General features: G+C 44.9%; 1 protein-coding gene across 1 annotated transcript in view; it reads right to left on the reverse strand.

Annotated features, from left to right (window-relative positions):
- Positions 1-21726, reverse strand: part of LOC122813583 (glucosidase 2 subunit beta-like) — a 1646077-nt gene that overhangs the window by 1423942 nt on the left and 200409 nt on the right. The window lies entirely within an intron of this gene.

The raw sequence follows: 21726 nt of genomic DNA on the forward strand, positions 1-21726 counted from the left end.
CATCTGAGTAGGTGTATTCATTTGTCTGCAACCTGTGGGTTATGGATCCGATATCGGATCCGAACTGGCATGGTTTTCCAGCTATGGATCCAAGCTCTCAGCTCCTCCCCTCACCCATAATGCCCTGCTCTACCCTCATGACCTCAGATGGTAACAAGGAATATGCAGGAAACTGAAAGGCCAGGGATGGTTGCAGACAAATGAATACACCTACTCAGATGGAGCGTTATGGTGAGTACATAACTTCTAAATCTGAAGTAGGATATTCATTTGTCTGCAACCTGTGGGACAGAGTCCCCAGCTACCTGAATCTTGCCATCATGGAAGGATGTTCCGGAGCCAAAGGATGCTCTACCCTAGATGCAAGATCCAACTTATAGTGGGAAATATGAGATGAAGCCCACGTGGCTGCTGATATCATCTAGAGGAATCCTAGCCTTGAAGGCTGCCGAGGTAGATACTGACCGGGTTGAATGGGCATGAACACCTTCCGGTGCGGGCCTTCCTGAAGCTTGATAAGCCAATAAAATGCACTGTGAAATCCAGCGGGACAGAGAAACTTTAGAGATTGGCTTGCCCAAATTGAATTTTGCAAAGGAAATAAACAGCTGGTCGGATTGCCTATGACCAGCTGTCCTGTTCAGATAAAATCTAAGTTGCCTATGAACATGTAGTGAATGTAGCTTATATTCACCTTTGTTTTCATATTTAGGGAAGAAAACAGGGAGGTTAATGGATTGATTGATGTTTGCTTCAGAAGCGATTTTAGGAAGAAAGGACGGGTTGGTCCTGAGGGAGACAGTCCGGATGAAATACCAAGTAAGGAGGTTTAGCTGATAAAGCTTGAAGTTCAGAAACTCTCTTGGCTGATGTAATGGCTACCAAAAGGCTGTCTTGTATGACAAGAATTTGAGATCCACCGTAGCAGCTGGCTCGAAGGAGGAGCGGTCAAGGCCTGTAGGACCAAAGAAAGGTCCCAAGGAGGAACTGCTTGTTTTATAGGGGCCTGAGAAGAAAAGTACCTTTAAGAAATATTTTACACAATTTGGCTGACATAAGAGGATTAGAGTCATGGCCAATGTGATAGTGAGAAATTGCCGCCAGTTGAACTTTGACTGTGGAACTGCTGGCACCATCGTTAAAGAGAGTGGTTAGAAAGTCAAGCACTAAAGGGAGAGGAACCGTGAAGGATTCAGGCCTTGCTTCCATTTGCTTGTAAACCTTTCTAGTGGATGGTTTATGAGCCGCCACCAAAATAGCCTTTACAGGTGAAGAAATACCGAGTCCTTATCAAGAGTGGAACTGGAGCAGCCAAGCGGTCAGCTTCAGGTTGTCAGGTTCGAGTAGGAATGCAGGATGGATGGGATATCAGATCCGGGATGGGATCTAGAATCCAAGGAGGATTCACCGAGTGAGACCTTAGGAAGGGAACCAGATCTGTCGAGGCCAGAATGGAGCAATGAGAATCATTCTGCAACCCACCCGAGAGGCTTTCTGAAGAACTTGCAGCATCAGAGGCAAGGGTGGATAGGCATACAGAAGACCGGGTGGCTGGCATGCACCAGAGCGTTTCTTGGGGTACCTCCGGGAGGAGGTATTAAAAAACTGTCGCACTTGGTGTTTGAGGGAGAAGCAAAAGATCGCATGAAGGGTTCCCCACCGTGCGAATATGCGTTCGCTACTTGACAATTGAGAGACCACTCGTAAGGGGTCAGAATGGTGCGACTGAGCTTGTCCGCTAGGATGTTGGACCGACCGGAATGTGCGTTGCTATTAAGCGATTGGTGGAGATTGCCCATTCCCAAACTCTCATGGCCTCTCGACAAAGAGGGTAAGACCTTGTTCCCCTTGCTTGTTGATGTACCAGACAACAGACATGTTGTCCGATTGAATCGCAATTGTTCCCAAGGGAAGAAAGTCCTGAAGTGCTAGCGCTAAGAGCACTGCTCTCATCTCTAGAACATTGATATGCAGTAAGGTCTCTGAATCGTTCCACGTGCCTTGGACTGTCCGCCCGCAGTGCCCCCACCCGAGGCGAGGCGTCCGTGGTCACCGTGGCGAGGAGAAGCACAAAATGGGCGGCCTTTGTGGAGATCCGGAGAGTGGAGCCACCACAAGAGGGACCGCTTGCAAGCCTTGCTGATCGCTATGGGATGATGCATGGGGAGAGCAAGGTATGACCACTGTACTAAGGCGTCCACTGTAGAATGCGCATATTGAGCCTGGCAAGAGGAAGAAGTGCTATAGCGAAGCCATGGACCCTAGGGCCCTCAGGACCAACTCCGCTGGAACAGAACTTGACTGGAGAATGGCCCGCACCTGGAGCTGCAGATTTAGAACTCTGTCCGAGGAAGGCTCGTAAACTCCTTGTGTCTAGCCTGGCCCCTATAAAATCTAAGAGCTGTGTGGCCAGGTTGGACTTTTGTATTTATTGTGATGCCCAGAAAGGAGCAAGATGGAGAAAGGAGTCTTGCCAAGAGAAGTAGATGCCTTGTTGGGGTAAGAAGCCAGTCGTCCAGGTAGGGAAAGACCTGCACCCCTGAAGCCTCAGGTGGGCCGCTACCACTGCTAGTACTTTGGTGAACACCCTGGGGCTGTGGTGAGACCAAAGGGAAGGACCCGAACTGGTAGTGACTGGCTCCCAGCCGGAAGCGGAGAGACCTCCTGGGCCTGTCCATCAGGATGTGGTAGTCGTCCTTGAGATCTATCGAGCACATCCAGTGATTTTCTCCCAGAAGGAGAATAGATTGCAGAGTGACCATTGAATTTTTCTTTGGGGACTGCCAGATTCAAGAGAGAGGTCTAGGATTGGTCTTAGTTCCCCGTCTTTTGGCACTAAAAAGAATCTGGAGTAGAACCCTGATCCGATCTGGTCTGGGGAACGGGCTGGATGGCTCCTTTCTTTAGCAGATGGCCAATTTCTGCCAGCGGCCTCCCGTTGACCGGGTGGGGCGTCTGGGAGGGACTTCAACTTTGGAAGGTGAAGGAAAGGAATGCGATATCCCTGGATATGATTTGGAGAACCCAGCGGTCCGATGTTATGGACTCCCATGCCGCTAGGTGCCCAGCGTCCCGACTGCCTCCAGAGTAGAGCAGTCGGGCAACCCCTCAGGGTTGCTGCGGGCCGTTCAGAGAAAGGTTCCCTGGACCCGAAGTTTCTGGGAGCCCCTCTGCCTCTAGGGCGGCGTCCTCCCTGTCCTCCTCTGCCACGGAAGGACTGGTTGTCTGGAGCAGGCTGGGACTGCTGCGACTTCGGAACCACATCTTCTTCTGACCCTTTTGGTTCCTAGAATAGGGCCTCTGGGGTGCAGAGAAGCGGATTCCGGCAGACAGCGTCTTCCGTCCTTTCGCTCTGGGTCAGCGTCGTCTTGCCAAACAGAGCAGAACCATCAAAGGCGTTAAGCGGCGCCTTGAAGGGCTCAGAAAAATCGCAGTGGCGAGCCAGGCCTGGCGTCTAGTGACCAGTCCTGTCCCGCAGCTCTAGCGGCGCCCTCCGTTGCATGGGAGAGTAGCCGCGAAGTATTTGTAACTGACCTAAGAGTGGCCATCGGGTGGAGTGCAGAACTCTGTCCTCCTCCGAAATGGACTCAGGGATGCAGCGTATTCCTTAATAAGATCTCGCTGCATCCGAATAACATGTGCCAAATAGTTCAGCGCCCTTACTGAGAAGGTCGCCGAACTGAACATCCGCTTCCCCAAGCGGTCCATCATCGAGACTCCTTGCTCGGTGGGTGGACTGAGGACTCTCCTGAGCCAGTTCCCTCTTTGTGGCCGCCCGTCAACATGGCATCTACCGGAGGCCCTTACTCCAATAGGTCGGTCGGATGGCGGACTAAGGATCCTATCCGGTCTTTTGGGAATTGGCTCCACGGTGTCCGGTTCCTTCCACGCCCTGGTGGTAATAAGGTCCACCAGGGGTCGGCAGGGGACACCCAAGAGGTAAACGGGCCCGTTCAATGCCTCCAAGAACACGGACTCGTCCGAGGAAGACTTGGGGCAGACCAATTTCCATGATGTCTCCAAAGGAGACATCCTCGAGGGTGACCGTGGGGAGCCTTCCCTTCCTCCAAGTCCGTGTCTTCTGTGAGAGACTCGGGGAGTCAATGTGCCTCCTTTTGGGACCTCCTCTGGGGGCTGTCAGAGGAGTCCTCGCAAGCAGCAATTTGCTCCATATGAGCAACTTGGGGCACAGAAGCGGGCTGTCCCAGGGGCCGGATGGTGGAAGCCTGGCCCAGTGCAGAGGGGAGCGGGGAGCCGAAACAAGTGCCGGGGTCCGGAGACCCTCAACAGAGCCCTCTCCACTACATCAAAAGCCGAAGGGAGCCGACCTCGACCAAAGGATCCGACAATCGGCTCCCCTCGGATCCGAAGAGTGGACGGATCCGAAGGGACAGTGCGCTCCGACACAGGCGGGCGAAGCACTGATCCCCGGATCCGGCTCGGATCCAGGCTCGAGATCGGGTCCGGGCAGGGTCGGATCCGGTACCAGTACTATCGGCGCCGACCCACCCCGGCTCGGCTGCTCGGCTCCAGCTGCTCGAACCCAGATAGCGGGTCGGAGAAGGAGCAATAGGCTTAAAAGGGTGTTGAGCTCCCCGGAGGAGGCAACACTCCCATCTGCATCTGGGCCTGGATGAACCTTCTCATCATCCGGTCCAGATCAGCATCAGAAAGGCTATGGGTAGATCTCGAAGAGGCTACCGAGGTAGGCCTGGAGTGCCTCCTCGATAGCCTCGACGGAGATCGGGTCTCCTCCTCCTCAGGACCCGGTGAAAAGCACACAGGGGACCGGAGCCGAAGGAGGAGACCGAACCGAAGCGGGGAGAAGCCGCTTGGCTGGCGGGGCGAAACAGAGGTCTCGGCCCGCCGCTTGGTGCTTCTCCTCCGGTAGCATCCCTCTCTCCAGAAGCGGAGTTTGAGTCCCAGGAGCAGGAGGGTGCCACAGGGAACAACTGTAGCCACAGCAGTCCCGAAGGAGCGGAGGTCGGCGAGTCTGGCGGTAAAGACCCGCCAAGACCAGCTTGGACCTCCGCTCCTCAGTGCCCTGGGGTTGAACCCTGCACAAATGGAACAACCAGATGTGAGGTGTTCAAGTGTGGCCATCAGCCGGTGAGAGCTTATGGCCACACTAAAATAGATTTAGGCTGGTCAGCCATAATCTATAAATCACTAAAGCTACAGAAAGTAACTTAAAATAAAAGGACACACAGGCCTACACACACACTCTAATAACAGCGAGGGGAGGGAATAAAAATTACTTAATTTAACTCAAATAAAGTCAAAATACACTTATAACAAAGGGAAACCTAAACTTTCACTCAGAAACACTCAAAAAACCAAAAAATTCTCTGATTTTTACAAGAAACAAAATCCACTTAGCTGAGAGCTATGTACCCAAATCCAGTCACCAGAGATCTGAGGTCATGAGGGTAGAGCAGGGCATTATGGGTGAGGGGAGGAGCTGAGAGCTTGGATCCATAGCTGGAAAACCATGCCGGTTCGGATCCGATATCGGATCCATAACCCACAGGTTGCAGACAAATGAATATCCTACTTCAGATTCATTGTTTCCAGGCTGTGATAATGTTGACTCCATAAACCTTTTAGGTACCATTGAAGTTTCCTCATATGCAGTCTCGCATATGGAATTAGTAGAATGCAGGATGCCATGAACCCCAAAGCCTGCAGAATTTGTCTTGCAGATAACTGGGTTTTTGTTGCCATTTGTTTGAAGTATGTTGTCAATTGCATTTGTTTGTCTGGCGTGAGGTAAGCCATCTGGGTAGTTTTATTCAAGCTTGCACCCAGGAATGTAATTTGAGAGGGTACCAGTTGTGATTTCTTTTTGTTTATGGTGTACCCTACGATGCTAGAAGCCTTTTTACAAACGCCAGATGTTGAAGAAGAGTGTTCTTGTCCTCTGCCTGAATGAGACAATCGTCCAGATAAGGATAAATTTTGAATGTTTCTTTGTCTGCATAATGCAATTACTGGTGCCAGGCACTTTGTAAAGACCCTGGGTGCAGTAGATAAGCCAAAGAGCAGTGCAGAGAACTGGTAATGCAAAAAACCTGCTTTGAATCGGAGGTATCTTCTGCATGATTCCCTTATTGGGATATGCAGGTATTCCTCTTTTAAGTCTAGAGTTACTAACCAAGCTTTCCTGCCTAGCATAGGCAGTAGCTGTGTAAAGTCAGCATTTTGAATTTTGGAATGTACAGGAACGTGTTCAGAATCGATATGTCCAGTATTGCATGCCATGAATCGTCTTTTCTGGGTACCAGGAAAAGTCTTGAATAAAATCCTTGTCCTTTTTCCTTTTCTGGTACCGGTTGAACAGCCCCCATATCCATGAAGGACATGACTTGCTTCTGGGCCTCTGCCCACTATGTGGCAGATCTGGCCATCTGTTTAGAATTGGCAAAGTATGGAAATGAAATCTGTACCCCTGGGATACTATGTTTGATACCCACTTGTCCTGGGTAATTAACTGCCAATTTTGAGCATGAAGTGCTAGTTTTCCCCCCAAGGGGGCTGCCAAAAAATAAGTGCTTGGAGATGGTAGAGGAAAGTCATTGAGACTGCTTACTGTAGGGTTGTGCTTTGTTACCTCCAGATGTGGAGGCACCCCATTGCTTTGACCTGTAAGATCCCTGTGTTTGATATCTGGAGCCTTTTGAGCACCTGGGTTTGCCCTGAGTGGCTCTGTTGGACACAGGAAAGGACCAATTTTTAGTAGGCCAGTGCCTACTGAACCTGGGTGGTTGCACTTGCAAGAAATCTTTTACAGTTTGCATAGATTTAGCTTTGTCTTCCATTTTCTTTAAAACCTCTTCTGCCTTATTGCCAAACACAGTATCATGCTGCAAAGGGGCATCCAACAATTTAGCTTTAACATGATCAGGCAGATTTTGCTCCTTGAGCCAGGCATGCCTTCTTATCACAGATCCAGTAACAGCAGCCCTACAAGAGGCCTCCAAGGAATCAAAACCACATTGCGAAGTATGCTTTCCAACCTGTTCTGCTAAATGCAATAAATCCTGTAACTCTATTTTCCACACAATCAGAAATCAACATAATTTTCTGTTTCTGTAAGCCCATAACATGCTGTTGATATTTAAGCATATGAAACTGGCAGTTTAAAGCCCTGATTGCCAAGGTTGCAGACGTATAAACCTTCTTATCCCATCTATCCAGCGCCCTGGAATCTCTATAAGAAGGTGTAGGATTTTTGGCTGTAGAAGCCTTAACACCTTTGGTACCCTGAGAAATAGTCTCAGGATCAGCAGCATGATTTTTGAAAATAAATTTGTGGGAGTCAGGAACCCTGTAATATCTGTTTGACTTACTACGAGCTGGAGGCAGGGAATCAGGAGTCATGCTTGATTCCGAGAACACATCATCAACAATGCCTAATACAGGAGGTATTGCCAAAGGCCTACGCTGAGGAAGAAGAAGGAAATCCCTAAGCCTCTTTTTTGATTCAGAGAAGTCCTGACTCTCCCAGTGAAAATGGTCCCTTAAAGTATGCAAAGTCTCTCCAAAAGAGTGATCCTCAGGAGGAGATGCAGATGGGATGGATTCCTCTGCATCAGAATCCTCATAAAGTGGAATAGAAAATTCCTGATCAGAAGAGGAATCAGAAGAAATGGAAACCTGATCTGAAGATTCATAATCAGTGCCATGCCTAGGCCTCTTGGCAGGGGGGGGTTGGGAACCCCCGATCAAGGTAATTAAATCCTCAGCCATTTTGATCATTTGTTTTTTAGGCATAGGGGCCTGAGCATGTTGTGGTTCAAGCATCGTTTTTTTAGACATAGAAGTTGTTTTTGACCTTGTTTTTGTTGATGGCGTCGGTTTAATATAAAAATGTTGAGGCCTGAAAACACCCTCAGAAGCCAGTGTCTGTTCAGCGGCTCAGGACCCATCCAAGGGAGAGACATCCGCGGGTTCAATACTTTGCGAATCTCACGGCATACTGGACTCTGAATGGGTCTCGGTAGAGGCCTGCGACTCAAAAGTAGAGGGTATCAGGGGCTGCGATAGCGCCTGAGTACCGGCAAACCAGCGATTGGCTTAAGAGAAGCTTCGTCGTCGGTTTTGGACCTCGACGGTCTGTCTCTGTTTTTTTCCTTGCGTTTTTTGTGAATGCCGGTAGTCGGATTGCTAACCAATGACATTTCAGGGTAGTTAAATCTTGAACCAAAATATTTAGAAGCAAAAATATACAGACGCTTAATAGTGTGTTGGTTAAATTTAGCACAAAACCGAATGCAAGGCACGTTGTGATCAGGGCCTAGGCAAGGAATACAGTACAAATGAAAATCCTTATGAGGTATTTGCTTCCCACAAGTAATGCAATTAACTTTTACTGACATCGGTAAGGAGCAAGAAAAAGTTTCCCCAACGGGGTACTTAGCTTTAGTTTGAAGACTTCGGTTCTGAAACTCGAAAAATAAAAATTTCAGGAGTTGGCCGACCGGCACTTGCAAACTGCTTCTGCTTCGAGCGCTGCACGGGAAGAAAGACGAATTAAAATGGCGTTGGCTGCATGTTTTATACCCCTGACGTCATGGATGACGAGACAGCAACCGACGCAGGACCCAAGACTTTGTTATTCAGGCTGACTGAGGGCAACCTGCCAGCAGATTATCCCGAATGTAATGACTGCAACAGTGAAACACGAAGAACATCTAGTAAATACTTGGCTACTCCACCCAACTCCCATTCCAAACACTCTCTCTCAGGGAACCATCCCTAACTCCTTTTCATCTTAAAAGAATTATTCAAAGATAGAGAAGCTTGATGCAACAATCTGGACTTTTCATTTCCAAAATTCTGTACCTTTTAAAGACCACACTTCCTACCATTTATGTCTCCTCTTCAGCATTACTGTTTGTCAAAGTACATTTCCAACCTCCTGGAATGAACCATCTCCCTCCCCCCTTTAAAAACAACCATCTATAGTATAGTTCTAACAACTGCTTAATCTCCCTACTACCTGTCTTTGCCAACAAGCTGTTTATAAGCAAGCTTCCAACAACCTTAACAAATATCCTCAGCATATGACAACATAGTTTAACAAAAGGGAAAAGTATACAAAATGCACTCCTAGGTATAAACTGTCTCCAGTCTCAGCTTTGTTCATAGATTATGTGACCTTATCAGCCACAATCTGCTCACCCCCCACAAATATCAAATTTTTACCTTATAAACATATCTTGCTTCAAAATCTGCCTTACCAAAAGATCATTCAGACGCGTGCTTAGGTACAGGTTTTCTTCAGCTATACCCTTCTTCTGACTTCTACACAGCCGCACACTAACCAACAGCTTCACTTCAACTCTCCCACTGAGAAAACAGAAACTGAGAAAAGGGAGCCAGTGAAATTGTCATTTTGGGCACAATTAAGTTACCGGGTACAATTAAATTGATACCTGCATGCCAGCAAAGAAGACATTCGGAGAACCTGAAAGAATATCAACCAGAAAAAGTGAAGGGAAAATACTAGTTGGGAATAATTCTGCAGCTGTTTGGCAAAAGGCTGTTCCAAGTTTCAGCTTTGGTAGAAGAGATCGCTTTCTGTAACTCAGAGGGAAAAAATAAATAAAACATACTCAGACGTGATTAAAATAAATTAAGTAACAAAAGGCTGGAAAAAATACAAGAAGCTTTAACTAGCTATTCAGATGACCCGATAAAATTGCAAAAAATCAGAGACTGAAATGAAGAAAAGGCTGGCTGAATGTGAGGCTTTTCAAGAAGAGCTGTTTCAAAAAATGCAAGTTAGAAGAGTGCACAGAGAAAACCTGAGATTTTCTGTAGTACCAGAGAAGCTGGAAGGAAAAAACTGTATTAATTTTAAGAAAGCATAAATAAGCAACTGGACTGGTGTTACACTGTAGGATTTGTTAATTGAAAGAGCACACTGAGTGTAGTTCCAAACCTAGCCATAAGAGCAGCCAACACCTACATTTGTAAAGATACCAGCAGAAATGGTTAATCAAAAGGAAAATTATTCATTCGATACAGCAGAGTGCTGTCAGAAATTATCACTCCTTGTACATTAGGCAGAAGATAAGCAAATTTATCTCAGCAATCAGGGAATGTTGAGAGGCAGGTGTGAGATTCAAGCTGCTACTGTATATCCAGCTGTCTTCAGATTTTTTTTCCTGGAGAAATAAAGACATTTGTGAATGCAGAACAGGCAAAGGAAGACCTAAAGAAGTATAACATGAGCCAGCCAACAGAACGGGACTCTCCTTCTCATTCTTCTTACAATAAAAATCACTGGAGGACACTCTAAAGTGAAACCTTTTTCATTGCTCCAAAAGAAAATGCTTGAGAGAAAGAGGAAAAACATAGGAGTTGACTAGAAGAATCAGGAGTACCTTGGATTTGAACCACAGTATGGTGTTTGGAGAGACAGATGATCAGGAAAAAGACCAACAACACTGAAATTAGTGAATAAATAGACTATAAAGCATCAATCACGTGTGAAATATGGCTTTGCAAGACAAACATGCTGAGAAACACTGACATTTCACAGACTTTGTTAAACTGGTGGGTGTACTGTAAAGCATATACCTTACTTTATGTCATTAATGTTTAGCAGGACAGAAGTTTAAAAAAAGTAACTGCAAGTTAAAAATGTTTATTAGCATCTGTATAAAATATTTCATGATATATAAATCAAAAGTTATATTGTAAAGTAAGCTTTGTACAGGATGTAGTCGGGTATTTTAAATGTGAGGGGTGTCTTTTCATTGACTGTTGTATATGTTAAAGATATTAAAGTAAACAAGCGCTTTTTCTTAATTGTAAAAATATAACCCTTATACTATAAGATAGGAAAGGCTGTACAGAAGCAAATTTAAGTTAATATAATGTTGTGATCATAAGCTTCTGGAGTAGGGGCAGGACTTTTAGAAGAGAAGAAACTTTATCTCAGCAATCAGGGAATGTCGAGAGGCAGTTGTTAGATTCAAGCTGCTGAATCCAGCAGTTCTTACAAGGGTGGATGTCTAGATTAATGTCCTTGGCTTAAGTTATAAACATTTTTTGTAAGCCAATAAGCTTGAAAAATAAGGCAACACGAAATGCATGGAAAAAGCTAAATTTCTTACATCTGCAAAGATATTGGCTTGTCTTTTTTTCATTAGTAGTGATCCCAGTGAGAGAAATGCAGTCTGCAGCTGATGGGCAGTTGGTCAAGAGAATTCTGGACATTTTGTTCTAAGTGTAATTTACAAAGATTCCTTCATGTATCTGCAGAGATGTTAGTTTTTTCTTCTCATTGCTGACTACTCTTACATTAGTCAAGCTGTCTACAGGTGCATGCAATTAGTCTTCAGAGTTCCGAACATTCTTTCCTAAGGGAAAGGGAACATTTAAAAGTAAAATGGTAAGCAGTTCAGTAAAAAAAATGAAGTCTGCAACTATGGTAAGTGAGAAACAGATAAGCATGTATTTAATATTACAGTAAATAATTTAGATTTATTTAAAGGCAGGCAGTGCACTTTTTCTTAGGACTAAAAGTTAATGCTTTCTAAAACCATACAAGCTGTTTTTTCAATCTTTGAGGGGAACAGAGTTAAAAGAACTAACAGCAATTGGGGTAAAAGGGAGCACAGGCTGTAACATACAACTTAAGTTTTCAGACCACCTTAAAGAGCATTTTCCACTTGATTCTTCCACCCTTTCATCACCTAAGTAAAATCATTCAGCACCTTATTCCAACTTAAAGCTCATTCAGTAATTCACCACCCCCTTCCTCACCCCCAGTTTACAACAACAACACACAAACGTCCTGCTATTACAGCTACCTTAACCTTTTTCTGCTGGCTTTACCAATCTCTTTAGGAGCTATTAATTAAAAGTCCTCACCAACACTTTCTAAACAGGTGCACTGTACTCTGTACTGCAACTCAGGTCTAGTGCATTACTCTGATCTCGTCTAAAATATCTTATGCTGTATTTTCTCTTTACACTTGTAAAGGTTAAGAGGGATAAGTTGTTTCTCTCCATACAACAAGGGGAATTTGGATAACCTGGTTAGAAGGGCTACTTTAGAGTTATACAGTCAAGGTTCATAACACAGACAGAAGGTTATCAATCAAAGTGGGAAAGCATGAAACAATCAGGGAGTTCAAGAAATAAGCAGAATAGGATTTTATATGTAGATCGTTAAGGAGAACATCATCATACAGAACATCAAATCCATAAACAGTGGAAAGTATTCTAAGAACCAAGTCAACACAGAAATTGAAAAAGGAGATTCACCAATAGGGATGAATGCACAGAAAGCAGGCAAGGAATTACTGGAGAAAATTAGCAAAGGAACCAAGATAATGGGAGCAAATTAACATGGAGGGTATGGCAATACAGCTGGATGAGGGTAGCAGACATTTGGACTACAGGTTAGTGACTGTTGTCCCTAGCAGAGATTGAAAGTGTATACACAATGAAAATGGGATACAGGATACAGAGTGTTATGTGAAAGTTGTTAGTTGAGTTTAAAACCAAAGTTGCAGTTAAAAAAGGATATTTAGTAGGGCATATAAAATGCTACATGCTAACTACAAGAATCAGTCAGAAAACATTTGAAAAGGGTAAGAGAGAATGGAAAATGAATATGCAAGGCAATAGTAGGTGAACTTCTATATGGCTCCCAAGTATGCAACATCATCTTAAAAGTTTAGGACATTGGCTTGGAAGTGCTTGCACAGGTATAGGTATATACGCCTGACAGCTTTCAGTGAATTTTTCCTCATGTAGTTAGCAATTATTGGAGGTGTGACACACAAGAAAGAGGTAATTGGGAACATCATTTTTGGGAATGTAATGGTTTGGTAGATTTTGAAAATTCCCTACAGTGTACATTGTCATACAGTGTACTTTGTCAGAAATGTTGGAGAAGTAAATGCTTGCAACTAAGGAAATTATTCTATGTCGTGCAGACATAATTAGGCCTTGCCGAGTTTAAAGCTACTGGACGCCAAAAAAGCAATTTCTAGAAAATGGAAATCAACATCTAAACCAAATGCAACCAAATTACTGAATACTGTAAAGAAGATAAAGCAATCAGAGGTGAGATCTTTAAAAAAGGGATGGAGCAAATTGTATATAAAATGGATGTTTTGTAGGGAAAGTACAGGCAGAATAATGTTCTGGAGGAAGAGGAAAATGTAAGGGAAGGCAGGATTTGAGCAATTTAAGTAATGGTTGAATGAATGATAATTGTTAAAAAAGAAAACATACATGTATACAACACGAACATCATGAAAATGTATATAATGCTTAGCTTTCTTTCTGTAGCTGTATCTGTTTGTATCATTATTTAAATGGCTTGAATTTAATAAAGGTGTTTGAAAAAACTAATACTGAAATATTTATTTTTCCAAATGCACATAAAATCTACTGCATGACTTCATACTGTTGGATTACATCACATCATTCTTTTATTTTACCAACTAAATGAAAAAGACTGACATTCTAAGTCTTAACCTTTTTAAATGTTTCACATAATATACCACCTATACATTTTCTCATACTCAATGACATTGTTGCTATCACCATACAGTAGATGCCATAATTACACTGGGACACTCCACCCACTATCCCAGAACTGGTGAGCCACTGCTGTCTTCATGGATCTTCTAAGTACCAGGGCTGCTACTGAATCTCACGCCATATGTGTTAAAGCTGTAACCTTACTCCTCTATGACATGGATCTGACACAAGAACCAATGCTGTCTTGGACACAGTGCTGCCGACAGCATCAGGTTGGCCCTGTCCTGCATTACCTTTTGCAGTATTTTGGAAAATTATGGGTACAGGAGGGAAAGGCAAAAAAGACCTTCTTTGCAAGGGCATGAAAATGCATCCACTGCTACAGCTGTCATAATGATAACAGAAGCAGAGCTTTTGGTTCTTGTGATTCTTTGGAGAAGCAAACAAGCCCATCTTAAAAGTACCCATGATAAAGTAAGCTTGTGGAATGCTTCCAAGTTCCGCTTTCACCAAGGACTAAATGTGAATCTGTTCAGATGATTGGCAAAGGCATTTTAGGCTGAAGATATAATATTCCCAGAAAAGAAGGTCCTGCTTTGTTACTAGATCTTTGGCTATCACAGCATGTTTTCCAAAATAGGATAGCCCCAAGAATTTACTGATAATTTTATCCATAAAGTGGTTTCAAAAAGGAATGATTATTTTGCTCCCACTCTAGCTGTGACTTCTCAGTCTGATTCTATTCCTATGGTAAAGCATTGTTAATGACTCTGCTGATTCACCAGTTACAAAGGAGTTTATTAATGTTCAGATTTTTTTAGCTTTATTTCTTCTTTTAATTCTGATACTATAGTCATTAGGGATATCATTTTGAAAAATTGGACTATTCTATCTGAAGACTGTAACATAAAAAATAAAGCAGGTGAAAAAGAATAGTTGTGTAAGAACCTACCATAACCTTAGATGTCCTTCTCTTCCATGTTGCAGTATTCATTACAGTTGGGAGGCTGCTGCCTGCAGCGTAGACATCCAGCCAGTATACCAAAGTCTTTGGTTCAGAAGGATGTGTGTGATGTTCTCTGTCAGAGCTATAAACCGACATATGGTATAAAAGTGACGTCTGCAAGTACCCTCTTCAGAATGGACTGCCACATAAGTAGTACTCCTGTAGGTTTAAAGAGGGTCATAATAGGGAGACTCTTGAGACTCACATGTAGACTAGACCCCAGGGTACTTGACTGTATAGTGGAGAAACTGGAAAAAGGGTGACTATGTCCCCACAGATAAGCAAAAGTATGTTAGACAGGTAAAGTAGAGGGGGCAGGAGGGAGGGACTGAATACTGCAACATGGAAGAGAAGGACATTAAGGTTAAGCTAAGTTCTTACACAACTATTATATGTCCTTCTATTCTCATGTCACAGTATTCATTAAAGTAGGGAGAGTACCAAAGCTTTTAAGTATGAGCCTGGGTGGAGGGTTGGGGTCCCTGGTCAATGAGACCCTGAAAAATTGATTTGGCAAACCCAACTCTGGAGGCTAGGTCCAGTTTGTAATGTTGGGTAAAGGTGTGTACTGAAGCCCAAGTGGCTGCTTCTAAAACTGAGGCGTAATCATCATCATCATCATCCCCTTTTTCCCATTTACATGGGGTCGGGGTATCGTATTAACTGTCGCCAACTCTCTCGATTCAGTGCCACTCTCTTGCCTTCTTCAACACTCAAGCCTGACTGTCGCAGATCTTCTTTCACACAATCCATCCACCTCTTTGCTGGACGCCCTCGCTTCCTCTTACCTTCTTCCCGTCTGTCCCAAATCTCCCTCACCAGATTGTCTTCTGCTTTTCTACACATGTGCCCATACCATTGTAATCTGTTTTCTTTGATCTTTTCTGCAATTGGAGCTACTTTCACTTCTGCTCTTATGCCCTCATTTCTTCGCCTGTCCTGCAGTGTGCATCCTACCACCTTTCTCAGGCACTTCATTTCCATCACCTCTAGCTTCTTCAACGGTTCTGCCTTTACTGCCCAGGTTTCTGTACCATACAGTAGTACTGGTCGCACCACTGTCTTGTACACCTTACTTTTCAGCTTCTTTGGCATTCTTCTGTCATATACTACACCTGATACTCTATGCCAGTTGGCTGCAGCCCCTCTGATTCTAGCTTTGACCTCTTCATTCAGACTACCCTTCTCTTCAACCACCCCTCCCAGATACTTGAAGCTGTTTACCTGTTCCACTATCTTCCCATCTATCTCTATTCTCAGCTTCTTCTGATTTCCCCAATCTGCTGCCATTACCACTGTCTTATCTTTGCTTAGTTTCATCCCATGTGCCTTCAGATTTGCATTCCATTCTCCCATCCTTTGCTGAAGTTCTAGATCAGAGTCTGCCTGTACTGCCACATCGTCTGCATACAGCAGCTTTGTTGCTCTGACCCCTTAAAACCTGTTTGCTGATGCAGTCCATTACCAGTATGAACAGCAGTGGGCTCAGAGCTGAACCCTGGTGTACACCCACTCCCACTGGGAACCCCTCAGTGAGGCCAAACACTGTTCGTACTTGAGTCACTGGGTCCTTGTACATAGCCTGTACTAATTATACCAATGTTTCTGGGACTTCAAACCACCGCAGTACTGCCCAGATCAGCTTTCTTGGGACCTTGTCATATGCTTTCTCCAAGTCTAGGAAAGCCCAGTTCAACTCTCTCCTCTTCTCTAGTTTCTTCTCAAGTATCTGTCTCAACGCAAACATCGGGTCAATTGTGCTGCATCCTGATCTGAATCCGAACTGTTCATCTCCCATCTTACATTCTACTATTCTGCATATCCGTTTATCAATCACCCTCTCCAGAACTTTCATGCAATGTGGTAGGAGTTTGATGCCTCTGTACTGTCCACAGTTGTGGATGTCCCCTTTGTTCTTGTACACTGGCACAAGTATGCTTATTCTCCAGTCATCTGGAATACGCCTTTCTCTCCACACTGCAATTAGTACCCTCAGGAGCCATTTCGCCCCTAGCTCACCCAGCATCTTTATCATATCTGCTGTGACCTCATCTCAGCCTGCTGCTTTCCCTGGCTTCATTTTCCTTAGTGCTGCTCTTACTTCTTCTAAGCTGGGCTCCTCTTCTACTCTCATTGTAGGCTGTTTCTGGGGCAGTACCACTTCTGTGGGGTTTTCTTCATTAAGAAGCTACTGGAAATACTCCTTCCATCTGCCTTTGATGTCCTGTGGGCTGGTAAGCAGGTTGTTGCTGGAATCCCTTATGAAGGGTGTCTGACTATCTTCTTTATCTTTCTGTCTTTGCCTTGCAACCTGGTATAGTTTCTTTGTGCCCCTTACTGAGTCACTTTCCAGAAGCTGATAGAGTGCCTCTGATGCCCTATTCTTTGCTATTGCAACTTCTTTCTTAGTTTCTTTGTTGGCCAACCAGTATTCCTTCCTAGCTTGGTCAGTCTTTTCAATCTCCCACCTCTTCCTGCACTCCTTCTTTCTTTTGATTACTTCTTGCGTAATCAACACCTTTGAAAAAGGCAGCTGAGGAAGCAACTGCCCTGGTGGAGTGGGATTTGACAAATCTGTGTAAAGTCTTCCCATGAAAGGAATAGCATATGCCAATGGACTTAAAGATCCATGATGAAATGGTCTCTCTGGAGAATGCCTTCCCTAGACCCCTCAGATGGAAGGAGATGAATAGCTGGTCAGACTTTCGAATAGGTTCGGTTTTGTCTAAGTGGTACCTCAGTTGTCTGTGGACATCTAGAGAATGTAGAGTCCTCTCCGAGGGATTTTGGGGGTGACGGTAAAAGACAGGCAGGTTAATGGTCTGGTTTAATGAGAGTTCATTAACCACCTTAGGCATAAAGGAGGGGTTAGTACTGAGGGCAACTCTGTTCTTGTGAAAAATAAGGCAAGGAGGGATAGCTATAAGAGCTTGTATCTCTGATACCCTCCTGGTAAGTAAGGGCCACTAGTAAAACTGTTTTCAGGATGCACAGTTTTAGGGATACTGAATGTGCTGATTCAAAAGGTGGCAATGTTAGTTTTTCTATCACAAAATTCAGGTTCAAAGGGGGAGGTATAGGCTTTCTGGGGGGGTCTGATATGAAATACCCCTTTCGTGAAAAGCTTGACTTCCAATCTTGAAGCCAGAGGTGGTAAAATGGCAGAAAAGCAGAGAGGGCAGATAAATGGACTTTGACTGAAGAGTGAGTTAGTCCTGAGTGAAGGAGCTTACACAAATAGGAAAGGACCAAGGGTACAGAAGCAGTCATAGGGTCCTGGTTTTTCCTTTGACACCACCTGGAGAATCTCTTCCATTTAAATACATAATTTCTCCTGGTACTGGGTTTTCTGGCCTCCTGCAGAACATTGAGTACGTCTTCTGAGTATAGGTGTCTGAAGGGGATTAGAATCATCTGAGGTTGTAGTAGGGATCCCCTGTCCTATGTGTGCAGGTCTATTCAGTGGGGGTAACCTGTGATGATTGCCCTTGGCTAGTAGGTGGAGAAGGGGAAACCAATGTAGCCTTGGCCAAAAGGGGGTCACCAACAGGATTTTGTGTTTGTCCCTTTGGGCTTTCAGGAGGACTTTCTGAATTAGTGTGAAGGGTGGAAAGGCATAGAGATGCATTCCTTCCCAAAGAAAGGAGAAGGCGTTCATTTTCCAAGCATGTGGATGTGGGTTCCTTGTGCAGAACCTGGGCATCTGTCTGTTCTGGGAGGAGGCAAAAAGATCTCCTTGTGGAAAACCCCACCTGTGGATAAGATCCAGGAATACCTCGCTGTGAAGCATCCATTCGTGAGAGGGAGCTGAAGTTCTGCTGAGTGTGTCTGCCATAACATTCTCTGTAGAGAGAATATGAATCTGAAGTGATGCTGCTAGGGTCCAGATCTGGGTGGCCAGGTTGCAAAGAGGGTAGGATCTTGTCTCCCCCTGTTTATGTACCACAGGACAGTCATATTGTTCGTGTGCACTTTCAGGGCTCCTGGCTGTAGGGCTGACTTGAATATTTGTAAGGCTAGCAGTAGTGCCCTCATTTCCCTGATGTTGATGTGGTTCTTTTGTCTTAGAGTGGACCATTTCCCTTGCACAGTGAATTGCTTCTTGTTGTGTACTAGCACTGCACCCCAACCCATGTCTGATGCGTCTGTGGAGACTTGTTGTAGGGGGGCCGGAACCTGTAAGGGAGTTCCTTGGTTGAGGTGGATGGCTGAGACCCACCACTGGAGTTCCCTCTTCGGACAATGAAGTAGGGGAAGGGAGAGTCCAAGGGGTGGGAGTGCTGGCTCCATAAGTTCTTTAGGATCCACTGGATTTTTCTTTTGTGGAGTCTTCCAGAGGTAGCATGGGTTTTAAGGATACCATTGGCCTAACAGCCTTAGGAACTCTCGAGCTGGCAAGGAGGTATGGGTGATGAGATTGGTGAAGTATAGACAAAGGTCTAGGATCCTTTGGTCTGGAATGTAGGCTTTCATTCTGTCTGTTCTGATCCTGCATCCCAAGAAAACCAGATCTTGGGTGGGGTTAAGGTGAGACTTTTTTTATGGTAAACCCTAATTGAGTTAGGGTGATTATCAACTGTTGTAGGTGGGAGTAGAAGAACTTGGCAGCCTTGATGAAGAATTATCAGGTCATCTAGATAGATATTAGTATATTTGTACACCCTTGTGTTCTGCAGTGAGCAATGAAGGGTGCTAGACACTTTGTGAGCACTCAAGGAGCAGTGGAAAGTCCAAAGAGCAAGGCAAAGAATTGAAAATGCCCAGAACCTATTGCAAAGCGTAGGAATTTCCTGTAGTCTGGATGTATAGGAATGTGAAGGTAGGCATCCTTCAAATCCAGGGATACCATGAAAGCCTGTGTTGGTATGAGTGGTTGGAGCAAGGGTAAGGTAATCATTTTGAAGCTGGGTACCTTGAGAAACAGGTTTAGGAAGGATAAATCCAGGACTGGCCCCAATGGGCCGTCTTTCCTTGGTACCAGAAACATTCTGGAGTAGAAGCCTTTGTTTCTTTGTCAGGAGGGTACCTGTTCTATGGTGCCCTGAGCTAGTTGTTGTTGAATGATGGGCGGGAAAAAGTGAGCCTGATTTGTAGAAGGTTGAGGAGATCCCTGGAAGGGGGGGGGGGTTAACATCCACCAAGTCATTACGTATCCCCTCTGAATGATGGGGAGGACCCATTGTTCTGATATAATTCCAGGAGGGTAGGGAGAGGGTGAGCTGAAGGGATAGGGCAGTGTTTGGGTCTAATAGTTTTAAGTCACAGTGGAGGTGGTCTGCATTGATAAAACTGACTCCAAAAGGGGGTGGTAGGAGGGTTGGTAAGAAACCTGGGAGTACAGCTTTTCCTAGGTTGCCTACATCCCTTTGGCTGAGGAGCTGAATGTGAAGACTGTCTCCTAACAAATGAAGGTCTTTGTGGGTAGTTTCTGTGATATCTGGGGACAAGAGACACCAGCAAATGTTTTAGGTTTTGAAGTTCTTTTCCCTTTTCTTGAAGGGATTTGAGAAGTTCTGCTATAGCTTGTCCAAATCAGGCTTTATTGCCCAGTGGGGCTTCAAGCAATTTAGTTTGTACATCCACAGGGAGTGGCTGTAGTCTCACCCAGGAATATCACTTCAAAACTGAGCCCGATGTAGCAGATTTAGAGGAGGCTTCTAGAGGCTCATAACTGCACTTGGAGTGCCTAGTCACTTGAGATGCTGTGTAAAGTAGGGTGTTAAGTTGGGCTTTAATGGAAAAGTCAGGAGCCTCAGAAAGGAGGGTAGAAGCTTTGGTAATGGTGTCCAGGACATACCTAGCATGTGTGTTTGGTAGTTGACAGCTCTTACAGCCAGAGTAGAGGAGGTAAACACTTTCTTCCCTAGTCTGTCCATGAACTTGCTGTCTTTATCATGAGGGTACAGAGCAGCAGAAGGTAATTGTCTGGATGTTTTATCAGCAGAGACTGCAATAACTGCTGGGTCTGCTGAAGGGTTTTTAAAGAGGAATTGGGTGTCCTGATGAACCTTATAAAAATGGCCCGGACGTTTTGAAGCTGGTGGTTGTGAGTCTGGGAACTGTGAAGCAGCCAAGAAGGCATCTTGGAAGGCAGGTAGCAAAGGGGGCACAGCAGAAGGGGATGGTTGTACCATTTGCAGTAGGTCAAAATACCTTTTCTTGGTGTCAGAGAACTCTGAGGCCTGCCATTTAAAATGTTCCCTCATGAGGGAGACTGTCTCCAAAGGTGAATTCTTCCCCAGGGGATTCAGGAGTGATGGGATCCTCCTACTCTGGGATAATGAAATCCTTGGGAAGTATGTGATCCATATGTAATAGATTCCTCTGAAGAGGAGTAGTCTTCCTCTGATATGGCTAAAGGAGGTCCTGAAGGAGTAGCAGGTGGTGGTTGTTGTGTCTAAGTCCTGGAATGCCTTAAAAAGAACTTTCCCTCCAGGAACTGGTTGAGGCTCAGGATGTTTTAATTTTTGTTTTCTCTTCAAGGGGGTAGCCGGTTGAGAAAGAATGGGAGACGACATCAGAGTGGATGGGTAGCTGGTTGAGAAAGAATGGGAGCCGACATCAGAGTTGATGGAAGTGTAGGAGTAGGGCCTTCTGACTGAATGAGTTGTGGTTCCCCTTCGCCATCAGGGTCTGATGGCTGATTTGCCTCAGCGGATGTACTTAAAGTTTCCTCCATCCCAGCTTCTATTGAGGTTCCTGGGTCTGGTTTGGAAACGGAGGTCGGAGAAGATCCCGGGCTTTCATCTGCCTCAAAAATATGCCCTGACACCTGAAGTGCAGTGTAGGAATCAGGCCTGATTTTCTTGGCCTTCTTACGAGGCGACTCATCGGACAGGCCTACTCCTCCTTTCATACCAAGGTTGAGACGTCACAGTCTTTGGTTTTCTAAATACAGCTTTAATGCAGCCAGACAGCTGCAAAGTGTTTTAGGGAGAAAGGATTTGCAAATGGGGCAGGACGTATGGTCATGGGCCTCGCCTAAGCAAAACACGCATTTTTTGTGCGTGTCCTTGTGAGGAATTTGTCTCCCACAAGCACACTTCCTCTTTCTACTGGAGATATACATCATAGCAATTAAAAGACAAAGAAAACCCAACAGGGTACTTATCTGTAGTGGTAGAGTGAAGCAGTCGTCTGATCTGTAGTGGTTGCTTTTATCGGTCATCTGAGAATTAGCGATCTGCTTTCCAAACTGGCAAACAGGA

This window comes from Protopterus annectens, chromosome 10.part0, assembly GCF_019279795.1.
Source record: "Protopterus annectens isolate FY-2018-M chromosome 10.part0, PAN1.0, whole genome shotgun sequence".
NCBI lineage: Eukaryota > Metazoa > Chordata > Ceratodontiformes > Protopteridae > Protopterus > Protopterus annectens.